General features: G+C 42.7%; 1 protein-coding gene across 1 annotated transcript in view; it reads right to left on the bottom strand.

The window, feature by feature from the left end:
- MBNL2 (muscleblind like splicing regulator 2) overlaps positions 1–11,219 on the bottom strand; it is a 106,812-nt gene extending 95,593 nt beyond the window's left edge. The window contains exon 1 of the mRNA XM_054272222.1: positions 11,209–11,219. The gene's annotated coding sequence lies outside the window, so the exon portion shown is untranslated. The remainder of the gene's footprint in view (positions 1–11,208) is intronic.
- Positions 11,220–19,911: the final 8,692 nt, after the last annotated feature.

The following is a 19,911-nucleotide window of genomic DNA, read 5'->3' as shown; positions in this document are numbered from 1 at the left end:
AACCATTATCTTGCTGACTCTATAAGGCAGATACTATAAACTGGCAAAATAATAAGCTCAGAAAAATAAATTGGCAAACCACCTACACTGCCTTACTCTTAGAACACTGACTTATGCAAAAGTTTTTTCAGGAAAGTGATTCTGTTTTTCTTCATGACAGCTGAATATAAAGCAGTTTTCAGTTTGCTCATCTGAAACACCAAATCATAGAAGTATTAAAACTGAAATTTTAATAATCCAAACCCAGACATCTAGTTTCTCCTAGACGGCCTAGGGAATTTCTGTTGGCCTTCAGTGGCCATCACTGGAAGGACTGGGTTACTGGTATGTCTTATATTTGCCATCCTCACACAGATGTCCCAGATATAAAATTGTCTAGTGCCATTTTAGATGCCATATATTTAGATACCTGTACCCATCCAAAAATGCAACCATTTCCTCAGAAATATTCCTATCAGAACAGATCTTCCCAAATCTTCCAGCAGAATGTAAAAAGGTTATATACAAAACAGAAACCCTTTATCATCAGCTGCTGAACCCTGTCCAGAATATGTTTTATGAATCACAAGGAATCACAGTGTAAAAGTACAAGCACCATTTAAGCCAGAAACATGTATCATAAATTCAAGATAAATCCCTCTCTGCTAACTGACTTCATGTCCCCCTCATTTGTACAACACATGCCAGGGCCAGGGACTTACCTGATGGAAGCCTCCTTGACTTCAGCTGAAATAAACACCAAATGCTTAAGCCTTCATAAAAATGTATTGCAAACCCACGTGGTTAGAAAGAATACTTCCCAAATGTGTCAAATGAAGAAGAAAGCAAGTGTTGTACCTTTAGGTTTTTAATACTCAGCTGGAAACAATGCAAAAGTGTAATCCAGCCCTACCCACTGATGCATAAATCATCTTTAGTGAGACCCCCATGTACTGGGAAGTTCTTCCATCGCTGATAAAAACGTGCTCCTTCCTCCTCAGACCCCTCCATGACTAATTTCCTCCATACCCATTGTTCTGGCCTCAGATTTGGAGTAGTTCCTATTCAAAGCCACAACAGGAGGAAACCATTTGATAAATCACCTTTTCATAAAACCTACTAACCTCAGCCACAAAGTCACGTGGGCACAGGAAAACCCTCGTGTTTCAAGGAATGTAGTGGAGAATGCATATCCTAAACTTCTGCTCCTTATCTTGGGGATTTCCAACATATTGGAGCAAGAGTTTTCTTCCAAGAAGCTCGTAAATTACTAAAATTAGCACTTCATGTAACTATATGAGAGATGTATTCCAAATAAGTTTTCTACATGCAAACAGAGTATTTTTTAAATCTATGAAGATTCAGTTATCAGCCTCAAATATATTTGAAATCATACATATAACTCAAGCAATGGCTCCAAATAATGCATCTTTAAATGAGTGATGCAATGAGAACTCTCTAATTATCCTTTAAATCAAAAGTTCTATTTTATTAATCCATTTTGAACCCAAAGGGAAAAAATGCTGCTGAAACTAAGCTACATTTTGAATTTTCCCATCTTCAATTAGCACAAAAATAATTCAACTTGCTCTTTCTAATTCATTAAAATTACGCTATTGTTTTTGCACACTACTGCAATACAGGTGTAAAACAACCTAATTTAGGAGGTGATGCTGCCTCCCATTTTCTACAAGCTGCCTCCTAACTGCCTGAGTCTGTAGGGTAGATGCTCAGGGGCATGCAGCAAAATCAGCAAGCAATCTCCACTGTAAGCAGAGAAAATAGGCTGCAGGAAACTACACAGAAAATGAAAGCCAATTGGATAATTTTTGTTTTTCAAAATCAGTAAGAGCAGCTTTCAATCCTTCATCCCTTTGCAGCAATTAATAACCCACACATGTAAGCGCAGAGGACTCTATATAACTAAAAAAGCATTACCTTGGCAAGAAGAGAGGGCCTGGAATCCGTAAGTGCAGGGTTTTATTTCTTTCTGTGAAGTATGGATGACAGGTAGGAGAAAGCTATGCCAAGTGAACTGTTGGCAAGCAACTAGTCTTTTGGTTAACAGGCAGCTCTGTTTTGTGAAGTCTATGAGTTTGTGCTCACTTAGACAAGCTTTTCTTTAAACATTAGACTTAGATGCATTCAGTCATGAGTTTTGCACCAAATTTCCATTTGCACCTCAAAAGAGGTTGCTTTGTTTCAGCTTGTTTTCTGATGACTGTGAAGTGTCAGGAACACTTTGTTGCATAATGCTTTTAAACATTACATGTGGATCTTTGCCTAATTACTCTGCCACAAAATACTATATACATGAACATGAACCTTCAGTTTTCCCAAATGTCATGTAACAGAAACGAAGAAATAAGTAGCTGTAAACACAAAGAGAAACAAGAATTGTTTTCACATAGAAAAAAATAAGCAAACAAGTATGAGTAATGCAGGGCAAGAAACAAGGTCCTCTAGCAGAAGTACTGTGTGGGATAAAATGGCATCCAACAGCATGACCTCTGAAAACAGCATGTTTCAAGTAGCACATGTCAATATTTAATCCCACCACCAGAAAAATGAAACAAATTACAGAAAAAAATTCTTCAAATTTCAAAATGCATACAGGACTTCATTCACCAGAGACCCAGAGATGGAAAGGAGAGTTTATTTGTAGGGAAATGCCTATAAAGGGATAGCATCCAGCTTTCTAACATAGCTACTTCATCCATTCTGTGTTTTTCTCCAACTCTCCCCTTCCCCCCTCTCTCTCTCAAAAGAAAAAAGTGTTATAAATTGACAAAACCATTCATTTGGCTGTTCCCCCTCATATCGGCTCTAATAAGGATAAATAAAACCACTAACACATATTAGTAGAGCCACTATACAACTAGAACATATCCAGTCCGCTACCTTTGGATTACCTAAAGGTAGTACTACTAAGGAAAGGGGAAAGCAGGGGGAAAGTACAGGTATCTTGCTGTGGGGTGTATAGTCTTATAAACTTAAGATTTGAAACTAAATTTCACTGCAGATCACCTGCCCTTTTGGCAACTGTAATGCCACCTCACGCCCCAAAGCTATCTTCAGCAGACCCACAAGGAGAGGTTTGCCTGTTAGGGCAGGATTGCATTAACCATCAAATAGTGCTGTCCCTTCCTTCAGGTACAGGTAAGAACAAAAGAAACCTGTTGACAAAAATATTCTACTGATTCTCAGGTCATAAATGCTTAGATGAACAATACTGATCTAAGTATAGTAGACTGAAACATTACTGGATGTACCACATGAAAGTAAGTTTACCACCAAGCATCCCACAGTAGCTGGTCGGCTCAGTCCAAAGTTGTCTAAAACATTCTTTATTTGAGAAGGAAGGTGTGGGGGGAATTCTCCTAGAAATCTGGATTGTAAGAAACCTAAGGGGCTTTCTTACCTAGTCCAGCTTCTGCCTCAAAAGAAAACTATCATCAAGAGCAGACTGGGTCAGCATGGCTTTGCCTTGATGAGTCCTGAGAAGCTCAGAGGGCAGGAACTTGCTCCTCTGGACACTCTGCTGGTGTGCTGCACTGCTGTACTAGTAACAAGATTTTTCCAACATCCAACCTGAATCTCCAAAGAAACAACTGATTGCCATTCTCCCTTGGTGTCACCTGGCACTACAAGGCACAGTTTGGTCCTACTATTTTCATAATCATCCTCCAATAGCTGTAATAGCTACTATTGTGTCCTTTTTCATCCAAACAAATGAGCCCAGCTCCCTCAACCTAGACAACTACTCATAAAAGTAACTTTTCACTGGACCTAGACATGGCAATGGAACTTCATCTGAGCTAGAAGCACTGCCTTGACAAAAGCTGTGACCATGTGCTCAATTAACACTGGATGAACTAGAAACACTTCTGCTTTTCCCTTTACTACTGGCTGCACATACAAGGGACTACTACTCAGATGTTTTGCATTTGTTTCTTTTGATTCCTCTTTGTATTGCTGACAGAAGGGATATGTTAAAAGCCATGCATTTTGTTCAGAAATGTCCACAAAATTTCAGACCTTTCTATTTCAGTACTCTCAGATATTCTGCATATTGAATGCACTTCTATTTTACAAAGGTATCTAAAATCAAGCCACCTAACAATAAAAATGAAATTACTAGTGCTTATTTTCTATAGGAGTTCTTTATGGGTCCTTTAAAAACCCCCAAATTTTATCCAGATGTTTCCAATTATGGCCATCTCTGAAGACTTCTTTTTGAGACAATGTAACTTCAAGAATACTGGCAGCTAAAAAAAAAAAGGGGGGGCGGGGAGAGTCAAATCAAAAAATCTAACCTTTATGGATATCCATTCATTCTGCTCCTTTTTCAGTCTATTATGCAGAAATCAACAAATAACTAAGAATGTGCTGACAAAATCTTGCTGGAGTAAGCAAAATGGAACTACAGCAGTTTCAATTATTCTTCCTGTTTAGAAAATTCATTATCTCAATCCTAAAAGCCTTCTGCACAGTTCTGCACTAATGACATTTTCCCCCACCCCAGTACATTTCCAGCAGCAGACAGGGACTCAGTAGCAGTGGGGACCAGCTCTAGCAGATTAGGAACTGCTCGTACCACGTAAGGAAAAACACTTCAGTCATCTTTGAAATTTGTAAAGAAGTATGGTGTAAGCTTTCCAGAAAGCAAGTACAGTGCTGTAGTAATCCTCCTGTCAGCCCCAGGGCCATCACCACAATTCAGATGACCAAACTCTTCTGCTGCTTTGTGAGGGAGGAGTATTGAGATCCACCCAGCTCTGGCCTTAGTTATTGCCACACCATTAGTCAATGTAAAGTCCTCCTTTACAGCTCAGGAAGCAGACAGATTTTTCTTCTCCCTCCCTTCCTCTAACTCACAACAGCGAGGACAGGTTATTTTAAAATAAAAAATTACTGCCTGAAACCACCAACACCATCGTCTGATGGAATGTGCCTTAATCTGAAAATTACCCTGCCCTCATCCTTCCCTGTGTTGAGTCCACACTCAACACAGCTCCCATAGGAGGCATAATATCCAGGTCTAACCATTGCTAGGATTCAACAGCTTGTGCCTCCAAGACAAATCACATGCCTCTCTTGTGAGACCCAGCAATCCAAATGATATGGCACACTTCATCTGCCATGGTATAAACTGGATTGGGTTTTCCAAGGAATTAGAGGGATAGAACCAGAGAAATCAGATACTTTCTGGTAGCTGCAAGTAGCAGAAGAAATGCACTCCACTACGAACAGGAAGCAAAGAGCACAAAGCATTATGAAATTAAGTGAATGAATTGAGTAATGCAAGACCTACCTCCAACTGCCAACAGGCAACACACAATCCTGAGAGTGAAATACATGATATACATTGCATCACCCAAAGCTCTCTCCAGATGAGATATAAATCCCATGTCTTTTTTTCCTGCTCCTCACAATACAGTGTCCAAGACAAGCAGACACCAAGAAGCGCTTTGTTCACCTGTTCTGCAGATGTGAAATCTAAGGTGCTTATATTAAAGCATCTTTATTAGATTTCATTAACCTGAAAATCCAAAGCTAAAATTTATTCACTCAAAGATTACAATAAAGAAACAGCTTTAGGAAGGCTAGCATTAATATCTTGCAATGGAAGGTAGCAGAATGTCCCAGAATTACAAAGCTTGAGAATTTCAGCAGATACTTTGATACAAGGTTGAACATGATGAAATTCCCAAACCTTATCACCTGGTGTTTTTTCAGAAAAGCCAATTCCTCACAGTCCTCTTGGCACCTTCACAGACCACACCTGGAACAACCTGCAAAGCTGATCATATTGTTGACACTTGACAGAGAAGTTGAACATTATGGATATCACAACACCACTGCAGTTATGCAAAGAGCATTGCCTCATTCAGGGAAGTGAAAGCATGGCCAGCTTCCCAGGAACCAGAGAAAGCCTAAGCAGAGTAAGGACTGAGAAACTCCAAAATCTTGCAGATCTCATCAACAGCAGCAGGGAAAGGGCCTGAGGGCTCAGGCCCACACATCAGCAATGATCAAAACCACAGTCAACTCCTCATGAACACTGCTCCAGTGACATACCCAACAATCACCTTGATGTTATCTGTCAGTATCTCACCACAGGCATAGGACAGAAACTCTCAAATGAAGAAATGGCCAATAAATGCTCAATAATCAAAGCCTATGCTAAGGGTTTCCATGCTCAAGGCTTGCGACATCCATACAGTCATACTGCACAGCAAGGAAATACTCCCCTTTGTGAAACCTTGTGCACACTTGGAAAGCCCTCTCAGGAAACAAAATCGTGCCTCACCCATATCCACCAACAGCCAGCTTACACAGCTCAAGGCAACCACATTTAGACATCACCCAATCTTAAAACAGGGTGTCTTTTTTTCTCTGAGACCTGAGAATTCAACCATGCTCCTTCCAGTCTGAAATCATTTACAAAATACTTGGAAGTCTTCTTCCTCCTTGAAAACATAACAGTCCTACCACTGCTGAGGAAACTCATGGTGGAGACACTGTCCTGAGCAACCACTGGTTAGTGCCAAATCTCCCATTCCTGAAAAAGATAAGCAACAAAACCAACTATTGGCTCACTTCAGTAAGCTCAATGGAACAGACCAAGGACATCAAACTAGAGAAAGGACATGGACCTTCCCATACTTCAAATTATCTCTTTTCAGAGGAGGTATGGGACGATATAAACTCAGCCTCACAGACCTCCTTTTTGATACCATCAGGCATGAAATATTTGTCCCTCTCCGGGGGGGGATACCTCAAAAGGGCCCACAAAAATATAGTTTAGGTCCTTCCTAGATAAACTAGGGGCAATGGAGAACAGGCAGGAGTAGAAAGGTGCTTCCACATCACCTCTTCCTTCCCCTGTAGAGACCAACTAAGCTCAATTCCCTATACACTACTTTTTAACATCAGTGTCAAACCACCAGGTGAATTAGCCAGCAACAGTCTCAAATTCTGCCAGTGTGAAAACACAACAGACCTATTTAACATTCAGCACAAACAACTGCAGCACCATCCAAGCAAGGAGGAATAGCTGAAGTTAAACTGAAACCTGGAATTCAGCAGAGAACAGAGGAAAGCCCTGTCAAGAGTTTGCAGCCACAGACAGACCCTAGGTTTGTTGCTTTAAGATACATGATCCCAGCTGGTCATAGGTCAGAAGTATTTCTGGACTTTACACTGACATTATACTTTCATACTGAAACACTACTCAATAACAGCACTGCTGTCTCAGCTCTATCTGGGCAAAGAGTCATCTGTGTCCCCATGGGCAGCCCATGAAGCCTTCCAATCTAGGAAATCCGATTACTCCGGAGTGTGTTGTGTCCTTCCCTAGGAACACGGCGTGATACCATCATCCCCCCATGTTCCAGGCTGCATCCTCCCAGAGCTCACACATCTACCCAGTATCCTACAGCTCCCTGAGGCCCCAGCCCTGGGCAGCAGCAGCAGGGCTGCCTTGGCTCTGCAGAGGAACAGCCCTGACAGTCACCCAGCGCGAGCCCAACACGGTGCCATGCAGCTGCACGGCAAGATAAACTGCTGAGTTCTTCAGCACTTCAAGATTTTTGAGATCTACTCTTTCCTCATACCTGTAGTTGATTTAGCAATATATTTTTATTCCAAAGCCAGCTGAGTGTTTTGATACTGTGTTTCTCTAAAGCCCTAAGCCAATCGATTGTGTCAAACTCAGTTACCACAAATAATCCAACCACAATGATCAAGACAGCAAAATGCACAGGGAAAGAAAGTATCAGCAGTAGAAAAGAAAGAGATTGTTTTTGTTTTTGAAGGTTTATTCACGAGAAATGAGTGACTTGAAACTGAAAAGCATTTTTGATTAACATTCTGCCTTGACTTTCATTTCAATGACATTTTAATGAACACTTTCTAAGTAGCTCTACTTGCAAATGAACGTGGGAGAATATTGAAGAAAGGTAATGGGAGGGGAAAAGAATAATCCATCAGTCATTTTATTTCTTAGGTGCCTCTGAGAAAATAAATAAAATTCATCAGGGGAAAAGTGATCCAGCAAAGATTCGACTGTTAAAAGACATCTGGAAAGGAATAATAAGTAGAATGGAAGAGTCTGAATTATGATAGAGGGCTATGAAGAAAGATACAGTGTGATCTGGAAGCCAATTAGGAGACTTTGTAATTCTTCAAAGATGAAGGCAGTGTGTTCACATCTGTCCTGAGTACTTCAGCCACAGAGAGCTAACAATAAACTGTCAGAAAAAAATTTATAGAAGAGCAGTAAATGTGATTGTAGGACTGGCTGGAGCCATGAGGAGTGAGATTTCTACCCTGGTAACTGACAGCATGAAAATACCTTCTTTGATAACAAGTTTAATGTGATTCATAGTTCTTTATTTCTATTTTTATTGCCAGATTCAACAAAATTCAGAAACCCTCAAGTAGAGCTATAGTAAGACCTGTGAGGGCCTATTAAAAGGGGAGTGAGGAGTGAAGGCAATATAAACAAGAAAACCGTTCATTCACGTAGCATGGAATGACTTTCAGTGAGAACATGCCAAATCTAAATAAATTAGGCTATATAATTCTACTTGGCAGCATAAGGAGTAAAATAATCATGTAGTGTTGCTGAGATTCCAAGAGCTACCCAGAGGATGCAAAAAATCTAACACCATAAGGCAGCAATGGGAATACCAATTTAATACATTTTTTCTTTCTTCCTGCCATAAATCAGGACAAAAAGTTAACAGAACTTTTTCCAGTGCCTTGTAGCCAAGCTTATAACCCAAGGAAAAGCAAGACTGAGAAGGTTCCCCAAACAGTCACACAGCATTGGTGGCAGCATTCATGTACCACTTTTCTATGGTAGTTATCACCACAGTTTAAGAACCCCTAGGTTAGGAGAAAAAGCATTCAGTACTGCACAGTACAATTCTACAGACTGTACCAGCAGAGAAACTGCAGAGCATCTGGAGTATAAGAGATGAAAATTTCACCCACCAAGTGTTAGCAGCAAGTAGACTTTATTTTTAATCTTCTTATGACAACTGTTATTCTATAAAAGCCAAATTTAAGAAAATGATGCTCAGATGAAGATTTCAGCATCACAATCCCAAACATGCCAATTCCAAAGATTAGAGATCTTGGCAGAGTTGTTGTTGACTAAACCCAGGCCATTTCTTCAGAGAGAGGGCCATAAATAATAGAGGAGATAAGTTCCAGAGGAGAAGGTATGTTGAAGTGACCCGTGTTATATCATCCACCCACCTACATGCACAATGCAGATAGGTACCACTCCTGTGGTGACAGCAGGGATTCCACAACAGAACAGGCCATCTCTTCAGCTGCAGGAAAACAGGCACCATCCCACAGGTTACCTTGCATGGACAGACAGACAGACCCCCACCCTGTACAAATCACAGGGTGGCCCACTGCTATTCCAAATTTCACTGCCATGCAGATAAGCCATAGCACATGCCTGCAACTATAGCAAGTGCCGGACTGGCATGCCCTGACTGGGAGCTCCAGCCCGTGGCAGAAGTTCTGTTGCTATGATCTGCAACGAGCCCCACTGAAGCTGGCACCCCACCATCACCTTACCACTGGAGAGAGAAACCACAGGGCTGGCTCTACCCAGAGGTTCATGCATCCTCTAAAAGCATGAGGTTTACACTGCACAAAAGGGCCTTGTCCACAGTGGGAAAAACTACATCCCTTCCAGCAGCAGTATCAACTGTACTCGATGAATGCAAATAGTATCCGTGCCAAATACAAGCTACAAATTGACATAATTGATGCCGGAGCAACTATTTTTTTAACTTTAAATATACTCAGAAACTGTATGAAAGACGTTTTCCACTAGTCCTTGAGAGTAACTTTAGAGCATTTCCCAGAAGAGATGAAATATGTATTTGGCCCTAAAGCTTACCGCAGGTACCTTTTTCATTTGTGCAGCATGGTACGTGCACACACGAAGGGAAAATAGAGGACAGATGGCTAAATCTATGCATATTTACCGAGGTACGAATACCACGTTAAAATCATAAGCACTAGGCCAAGTCACATGTTTAAAATTAATTACACTTCCGCTACTACCTACAAGTCCACACTGCTTTAAAAATCTACAAGTCTGAACAAGATACGTCAGTGTGACACGATCACTTAAGTATATTAATCCCACATGGATATCCTCTGCAGCTGAATTAAAGGCACACAAGTTATTCCTTGCTACTGCTCAAATACATATTCAGCCACATTACTGTTGTCTGTTTCCCTCCCAGCAGAAATGTAAATATGCCCAAAAGAAACAGAAAACAAAACATCTGGAAACAGAAGCCTATAGGCAACGTTCTCACAGTTCAAAAAATACATGTGCATATTCTGTGCATATGCAGACAAATATGTGCGTACAAGGAATAAATATATAGGGTATCCACACAAAACCAGGAGTAAGAAAAACATTTAATTCCTGAGTTTTTTCCCCCTCTGTCAGATTCACCTTCACGGGTGGCAGTCCCGCGTCGTGTTCCCCCCACGAACCTGCCCAGCCCTATTCCCCGCTGCCTGCAGCGAGCCCCCGGTGCAGGGATGGAGCGGGCGGGCATGGAGCGGGGAGGAAGGATTTGGAGGAAGCCGCTGGGGCGGCCACGGCCCCACGGGGCCCTTTCCCTTTCCCTTCCAGAAGTAACACAAAGTTATGACTCCCGCTCGCCGCTCTCCCCGCCCGCACGCCGTGCCAAATGCTGAGTTAACAAAACCATAAATCACCGCTGAACCAGACGCGACGGCCCGGCAGCAGCGCCCGCCGCCTCTCGCCCCGTCCCACGCCGCGGCGGCTGCCCCAGGGAAGCAAAGGGGAGGCGGGCGGCGGGGGCAGCGGGCACCCGAACGGGAGCGGGGCTCGGGGCGCCTTCCCGCGCCCTTGGCGGCGGCGGCAGCGGGGGAACGGCGGCTCCAGGTGCGGCGGGACGGGCAGCGGCGGCAGCTCCCCGCGCAGGGAGGCGCCGCGGGCCGCCGCGGCCGCCAGGCTCCCCCGGGGCCGGCGGCACCGCTGCCACGACTCCCGCCCGGGGCGCGGGCGAGCCGAAGTCCCGCCGCCGCCGCGCACCCGCCGCGTCCCCGCGCGGCCCGGCCCGCGGCCAGAGGACACGGGCTGTCCCCGCGCCGTGGCCCCGCAGCCGCCCCGCAGCGGGGGTGGGCTGGCGGCGGTGCGGGCGGCTGCCTTACCTCGGAGCGGAACGCGGGTACAGCCGCTTCTCCCAGCCGGGCGGAGGCGGCTCCGCGCAGCGGCGGCTTGTCACCTCTCCCGCCGCGACCGCGACGGCGGCGGCTCCTCGCGTAGGGGCGGTCCGGCCCCTCCCTGCCGGGGCCGAGCGCCGCTCGCACCGCCCCGGGGCCGGGCCCGCCCGCCGCAGCACGCGCCGTCCGGCCGCCGCCGGGGCCGGGGAAGGGGCAGCGGCAGCGGCAGCGCGGGGCCCGGGGCTGCGGGCCGGCCCGCGGGGCTGTGCCTGGAGCCCGGCCCGCCTCCGGGACGGGCCCGAGCGTCTCCTCCGCAAAACAACGGGGGCAGCGGCGGGCGGGCGGTGCTGCAGAGCGGCCAAAATCCTGGGTTTGCGTCGTGTTCTTCGGCTTCCTTTTGACTGCTGGAGCTATGGCGTGTTAATGGTTACCGTGGACGAATTTCTGGAGGACACAAACGCGCGGCTGGGTTCCCAGGGCTTATTCTTGCCGCATTTTGACCCGAATTCGTGAGCAGTTTCTGTTCCTGTGAAGTGTCGTTCACAGGCAAAATGGGCTCTCTTCCCCTCGCCCGCAGCAGCCGGCGCACGCCCCCGGTTCTCCTCTGCCCCGCTCTCCCACTGGCCGCTGTCCCTGGAACAAGGGTTGGCGCCTTTCCCTAAAAAACATGGAATATTCCCCACGCAGAAAAAGGGGCAGCCGCAGTGACTCCCGGTGTGCCTCCAGCCCATCAAACTGTGCTTTTGCTCGTGTGCCGGGTGAAGCTGAAGGTGCGGTGGTTCGGCGGAGCCCTGCCCGCTCTGTCCCCAGCCACCCCTGGCCCCACGGTCCCAGCGAGACCCTGCAGGGCTGAAGCCTCGTCTGGCAAACCCCACAATTCATTTCCAGGCAGCTCGGGTCCCTGAACAGGCTCTCCAGAAAGCCAAGCAACATCCAGGGGTGAGGCCGCAGCTGCCCCATCCTCGATGGACCTGAGCTGCTGCAGCATCCCAATTGTAAGGGTGGTGGAGCGGGAAATAAATCAGAAAACATCTGCAGTTCAATTTCAAGTAAATTCCTTTAGACTGTCCCTAAGGTCTTTCACAAGGATCAGTAACTGAACTGCTACTGAAAAATGTGTTGCATTTTGAGAAGAAAAGCGACCCTTTCAACTCAGACACATCCTTTTGGTGTTAGGAGGCTGAAAAAAGGCAAAAAGAAAAACCTGGGGTTTTAAATTTTATTTTTTTTTATTTAAGAAATGAGCAGAGTGAAAAATTATTATTTTAAGGCTAATTGGAAACCTGTTTTAACCAGTCTGTTGAAGGCGGCCCTATGGTTAAATGTGTTTGAATATACCCAATGAAAAAATTACGGTAATACTGTTCTACTTTGAAAGGGAAAATAGAATAAATGGAGTAAACACAAAGCCAAGCTAGAGCCTAGCTGAGGATGCCACCAGGTACAGTAAGCACCCTCCCCCAGTTTGTAGGAGGAGAGAATGGCTTTGAAAAGGGTGGAAAATAAAATTTGAAACTTTGCTGCTGCTCCAGCATAACCCAGTGCTGATCATGGTAGCCCCTAGGTGACCAGAAGCAGCAACAGCAACATCTCTATTCCTTCCCTCCTTTTGTATGATTTTGACCTCGGTGAATGGCAATTTTGTGAAAGAAAATAAATGAGATTGTAACTTTTTTTTTTCCCTGGCTCATTGTTTTTAATCTTCATTAAATGAGAGAAAGCAGAACTAAAGAAGTTGTTAAATATGCAAAAAGCCTCAACAGGAAGTTCCATCACTGAGAGTTTAGTGCACAGCTGATACCATGAAATGCAGGCTCTCCGGAGGCCTTCTATTAAGCATCTATGCCCAGAAGCAGAATTAAATATATTTCAGGCCAAATCCAACACAGGTTTTTACCCTGCTTTTAAAAACCACCCATGAGGTGCCTATTCTCTTCGGGCAATTTAATGTGCCCATCAACTGGCTTTGAGCAAGCCCCTCTTTCTGCAAATTAACCTGATTAAATTCTGTCTTCCTCTCTTGGCTGTGGAGGATGACTGATGCTATCCTATTTCTGACAATCTTCTACATATACATCTGAAGTTATGATGAGTTATATTTTGCCTTCAGATTTTACATTTTGGTTCAAATTGCCACATTTTCTCAAACTTGTATCATTCTTTTGCTCTCCTCCATTTGAATGAACCATCCACAATAAGACACTGTAGACCAGCCAAGCCTCAGAAGTAATGAAGAAAGTAGAATAATTAACGGTGACTTACATATAGAATTTTTGCCAATAAATCCCTCAGTGTGATTTGTTTTTGTTGCAATGGCAATTTCATGCTGACTCATTGAGTAGTGGATCAGTGCCAAGGGCACCCTTTCTTCACCAGCTCTTCCCTGTATGAATTTCATGCCCTCCTAAGTGCCTAGCCAGCACTTGGCCCCAGCTTGTTCATTTTGCATACAAAATTGAGAGTATTTTTTAGTAGCAATAGTTTATCAACGTACATTCTGAAGTGGCTTATCGATCTTGCAGTATGGATCATTAATTTTGCATTTTTCTTTAAAAGATTATTTCTCAATCAGCTTAATGAGGCTTAGTCAATATTATCCTACTTGGAAAGGTGCAGCCTAGAAAACTGATGAGAAGACAAGACAAAGTTAAATACCATTAACTCTTTAATATTTGCAAGGAGTTTTTTTTATCTTATTTGTATTATTAATTTTTACTACAAATGTACCACAAGGACTAAAGGGGTTTTACCGTTTAAACTAGATGTTTGAATAGAACTATTTATATTTTATAAAATCATAAAATGGTATTCAGAAATTATGCTGAATTTTGCTGAAACTTACCTGTCAAATCTTTGAACAGAGCATAAGATCCGTGTTTCTGGGCTCCATTCTCGCCTTCCCTGCTGCACCAGGGGCTTGCCCTGGTGCTGCCCACTAGCCATGGAATCCAGGAGAGTCCCAGGAGCCAGCCCGCAGAGGGGGGCAGCACACGTGCATTTTCCACCAGCAGCCATCCCCCGCCCAGTGGTGCCCTCATGTGTCTCCACACGTGAATTTCAAACCCCGGGATTCCAGGAATTCGTTCGACTTATGTGTCACTAGAAACCCGGCATACGCATTCTCTGTGCCGTGCAGCGCCTTTCTCTCCACCCTAAAATCGGTTTGGGAATTTCCTACAAGGGAAGGAGGTATGGAGTGAAATACCGTTTGTCCATACCAGCACAATCTGGGTTTTTATTTGCTTTTATATAAAAATGGCTACCAAGAAAATCCAACAGTCAGTTTCAGACCATGGCAAACTCCTAAATTCAGATATGAATTCTCCTTGCCCCTTTATTTTCAAGGCTACCAGTAAAAAGAGACTTTACAAATTATCCTTTTTTTCTATTTATATAGTCATGTACTGCAGGAAGGGAAAATTGGCATGGTTTCACTGACATTATGCCTGTCTCCACAAGTTAAGATTAATTTGCTGTTTCAAAGGCCATCAAGCCAGTTCAAGCCTATGTCATTTTTCTAAAGCCTAGAAAAAATCAGCTGAGTATCAAGTTTTCCTGCGTGTGGGCACCAATATATGTACGTACAGAGGCCATTAGAATTCATAGCTAGGACCATTACTCATTCTTTTCCCTATTTTTTTAATAGTAAGGAGAAAACATGAACTCATGCAAGTTAATTGTGCAATTTTTTTTTATTAAATGTTGGAGCAAAAAATTATCATAAACAATTCACCCAAAATTTGTGCAATGCCATCATCCAAGGAAACAAAGTCTGCAAGCTGCTGCTTCTGCACAAGTTTTGCAATGTCTTTTTTTCATGTATGCAACATTAAATTTGTTCCTGTGACAATTGCAGCATCTGCCCCATCTGTTCAGGATGCTCTTGGGAAATAACACTTCAAATACATTCACGATACATTTATTAGGAAGTTTTGCAGTCTTTCATTATTTCAGGACTCAAGGCCATATTGAATCAATAGATTACAGATATACCATGTGCCATGTGCTATTAAATTTTCTCAAGGCACAGCCACAGAGAGCCAGCCCAATGACACTGTTCTCAACTTCAGTAATTACAGCAGAAGCTGTCTTACCCCACAGCAGACTGAGCTTTGCATGCTATGCTCAAAGAAATGGAGAAGCTGAAGTTGACCAAAGGCCTGGTAGGGGCTGGCTTCTTCTTTAATCTGTAGTGGTGCCATATTGGCAGGTGATCCTAAGAGAAAACCACTGCCCTGTTCTTCAAAGGAAGACAGAATACCCCTGACTTGGAAGCAAATTATTTCCCATTTATAGATTCATTGAATTCTTTGCAACTTTATTCACTGTGTGAAAAAGCTGTAGAAGATGAGTATGTGAGAAAAAAGATTCTCCATATAATTGCAGAAAATGAGTGCTTCCCACCAATATTCCAGCTCATTTCTAGTGTGTCAGAGTAACCCTCTACCCACAAAGTACAATTGGGCTATTGTGCAGCAGAAAGAACTCTTTCCATACTGGGACAGCCAACCAGCTCAAGCCCAGACATACAAGATTTTAATACATTCGTGGTTTTAATGAAGAGCTGTAAATGAAATGAACATACTCAGGGCAGTACAATGCTCATGTCCTCCAGGAGGACTGCAGAGGGACATCTCCATACTACTTACACATGACTCTTGAGTCTGTGATCAAGTCACACTTGGTGTTGCATGCACATGGCTAAACTTTCTTCTAGTTTACTTTCTTTCTTAAAGCTGGCCACATTTGTTCTGCCTACTGTGCACAGTTATTCCCTGCTCTTAGAACATGGTGGTGGTGTGAGTTTGCATGCTTACTATTGTCTGAAGGTGTGTCATGCAACCATACCATGTGGTAGGTACTCATCAAACAGTGCAGACAAAAGCAGATTGCCAGTGCTGAGCCTGTGCTCTTGCCCTGTGCAGTTTACTTCTATACATGTAACATCACAGAGTTTTCTGATCTTGAGTTTTCTACTCTATACATACAGCTAATGTTGCCAGATCCCATGTGTAATTCATTATATTTGACCTTTTTAATTTTACTTTTTTTGTCAGATTGTGGCTCTTAATGAGATGATTCAGACTCACTGGCAAAGCAGTACATGTTCTGCAGTATTTACTACCATCTGCAAACTTTGCCATAATATTTTATCTTGTCTAGGTCATTGATAAAAGTATTAAGCACAAAAATAAGTTTCTGGGGGAAAAAATCATTACAATAGCTTCTTTTGTTTATGTCTTTTCATTAACAATAACATGTGGAGATCAAACAGCGAGTCAGTTTTTAATCCGTGTAATGTTAATTTTGTATAATGGAACTTCTTTTAAATCAAAGTGTTATTGCTGTATTGACTGGGAAGCTTTGAAGGGATCAATGGCTGTCACGTGAACACAGTTGTCTGTAGCACTTGGAATCACACAGTTTTCAAAACAAAGGAAGAAACGCAGACACAAACTCCCCAGCAGAAGAACTATAGTAACTACTTTCTTGGGCGCTGTGTTGACAGATCTTAATTGTATTTTGACCTCCAATTTTTGCTAATAAGATCCAAAATTAGCAATCTCTTTGCTGTGGTAATGAATAACACTGTTAGTTATTCAACAAGTCCTTTCCGACTTTTCAAAACTGATGCAACTTTGACAATATTCTTCTGGGATCACCCACAACCTAGGAAAATGCCTTATTAGCAGCTGAAGACAGGTTCTTGAAGCATGATTTCAGCAGAACTTGGCCTGCTAGCTTTCTTGCAGGTGATTTTTTCCTCCCTCTCTCTCACACGGATACATAATCCCTTTGTTACAAATGCCAGAAATCTGTTGTGCTGTTTACCTATCGTATTTCATGTGTACTTGTGGTAAGATCCTTCCTTGCTTTTTCTCCTAATATTTATGTAAAGTGCCCTTTTACTGCATTTAATCCTGTTGCCTCCTTACTACTCTAGCAAGTAACTTCTTCTTTTCTTGCTACTTTTAATCCTTGTCATTAATTACTTTGTTTCCCCACCTGAGTCTTTACAAATTGATTTTCTATTTTCTCATATCCTCATTTAATTTTTTAACCAGGGTGGCTTTCTGCCCAGTAAAAGCTTTACATGCTAATGAAATCTTGTCGATCTACATATCCAAGTGGCTATCTTTGAACGACCGGCAGTTTCTCTTAAAGCTTTCTACTTCAAAGCCCTGTTCTCTGTCCTTTTTGCTGACAATTAGTCTAAGCTTTGGATAATTAGCTCTTTTAGAATTTCACAGATGAATATTGGTTGCTACCATTGCCTGTTTAGGCAAATGGAGTGTAATCAGATTCTAATGAGAAATACATAAACAACAGGGTAATTTTTAGAGTGACAATTAACTATACTTTGTCAAGAGAAGGTCTTATAATGACTCATTCCCTTTGGGAGGAAGGATACTGCATTAAGAAGATTTAAAAAGAAAATAGTCCTCCTTTAATGCCATCAGTTCTGGGGTTTTTTTTCTTTTTTCTTTTTGTTTCTGTTGTTGTTTTGTTTTGCTTTGTATTTTTTTGTGTTTCCCATGCAAACTATCAAGCAAACATTCCCTGGTTAGAAGTTACCAATTATATTTATTTTCCATCTAGATGATTTATATGTAAATCATAAGCTTTAGCATAAAACATATTGTCATTTGCTAAGATCCAAATGTCTTGACAACTCATACATAGGAGAACATATTTCAGGTGTTCTTTACCCTATAGCTTTTTAAGGCCAGTAGAGACAACAGCAATAATCCAACCAGGTGTGCATTAAAACAGGATTTACACTCAGGCCACATTCACCTAAATTCAGGGCATCAAGCAATTAGACAAAGTCCTGTGGCCACGACATTCTATAAAAACAGCAGAAGTTAGTGCTGCAAGTTCTTTGCTGAAGAAGTCGTATTTTTAAAATAATATTGTTTTATTTTTATACAACACTTCATTGTGTACCTGTTTCACCACATGCCTTTTTAAAATACCATTTTTGTACCTAAATGTAACCAAACCATTTAACTCTTTAAAATGACAGCTCACATATTTTTAAATATTGTTAGTCCTTGCCAGAGAAGTTTTCTTAGACCCATTAGAAAAGTTGCTAAAGTTCATACTTTACAATTTCACCTACATCTATTTAATAATTTACAGGCTGGGAATTGCAACACTGAATACTGTTTCAACAAAGCACTTAACTTTAAGGATTTGTTTCAGTTTATCGCTGTTTCTCAGACCACTTAAGTATGTCTTGAAGTTCCAGTGAAGCCTTGGTATGTTTAAATGGTTTGCTGAATAGAGATGAATTTAAGAACACACATTTGTTTTATGGGTTTTTTTTTCTGGAATAGAGATTTATTCTTCAATGGAGTTTACACATCTTTCAGCATTTCTTCTAGTAAAAGTTTAAGAATTATAGCTGCTTAAGAACTTTGGTTTTAAAATTATCCAGGAAAAATAGGCAAATATTTTTCTAGTTTATCATTTGAACTAGAGAATTAACCCAGACAACCAGTGCCTTATGAACTATAACAATTTTTTAAAATTTGCAAATTATTCTTATAGGGATATGCTCAATGAATACATAACAGATCCCTAGAGCTACTGGCACAACTTCACAGGAGTTATGTCAGAATTTTTTACCTATACAGTACTTCTGCAAATGAATTAAGTTTAAATAATTAATTTTCTTCTACATGCAATGCATTGACAAGAGTAGGTGCCCTCCTATCTACCTGAGCCTCAGTTATGGTGTGAAAAAACAGGTGAGAGTTTCTGGAAGCAATAAGGTACAAAACCAACATAATCATAGAATCATTTAGGTTTCAAAGAGACCTTTAAGATCCTTAAGTCCACCTGTTAACCCAACACTTCCAAGTCCACCGATAAACCATGTACCTAAGTGTCATATGTACAGTCTTTTAAATACCAGCAGGGATGGTGACACAACCATTCCCATGGGCAGCCTGTTCCAATGCTTAACCCTTTCCATGAAGAGATTTTTAATATCCAATCTCTCTGGCACATTTTGAGGTGACACATTTCATCTTGTCCTGGTGCTGATTTCCTGAGAGAGGGATCCCTACCTGGCTACTCCCTCCTTTCAGGTGGTTGCAGAGTGTGATAAGGTCTCCCCTGAACCTCCTTTTTTCCAGCTAAAGAACCCCAGTTCCCTGAGCTGGTCCTCACAGGACTTGTGCTCCAGAGCCTTCACCAGTTCCATTGCCCTTCTCTGGACATGCTCCAGCTCCTCAGTGTCTGTTTGTAGTGAGGGGCCCAGAACTGAACTCAGAATTGGAGGTGTGGCCTCACCAGTGCTGAGTACAGAGGGATTACCACAGCACCTGTCCAAGCCATGAGCAGCAGGTTTTTTCCAGGAGAATGCTGTGGGAAGCAGTGTCAAAAGCTTTTCTAGAGTGCAGGCAAATAACACCCACAGCCTTTCTCTTATCCACCTGACAGATCAACTTGTCATAGCATGAGATCAGGTTGGTCAAGGATGATCTACCCTTCATGACCCAATGCTGGCTGGGTCTCATCCCTTGGCTGCCCCACACGTGCTCCATGCAGCCCATGGTACTCAGGATGGTCTGCTCCATGACCTTGCCCAATATCCAGGTCATGCTGACAGGTCTGTAGTTCCCTGTCTCCCCTTCCAGCCTTTCTTACAGCTGGGTGTCACACTGTGTGGCCTGCAGTCAG

Source organism: Melozone crissalis, unplaced genomic scaffold, assembly GCF_028551555.1.
Source record: "Melozone crissalis strain CALT ecotype California unplaced genomic scaffold, PUWL_Pcris_2 ptg000013l_1, whole genome shotgun sequence".
NCBI lineage: Eukaryota > Metazoa > Chordata > Aves > Passeriformes > Passerellidae > Melozone > Melozone crissalis.
This window is presented reverse-complemented; position numbering and strand designations above follow the sequence as displayed.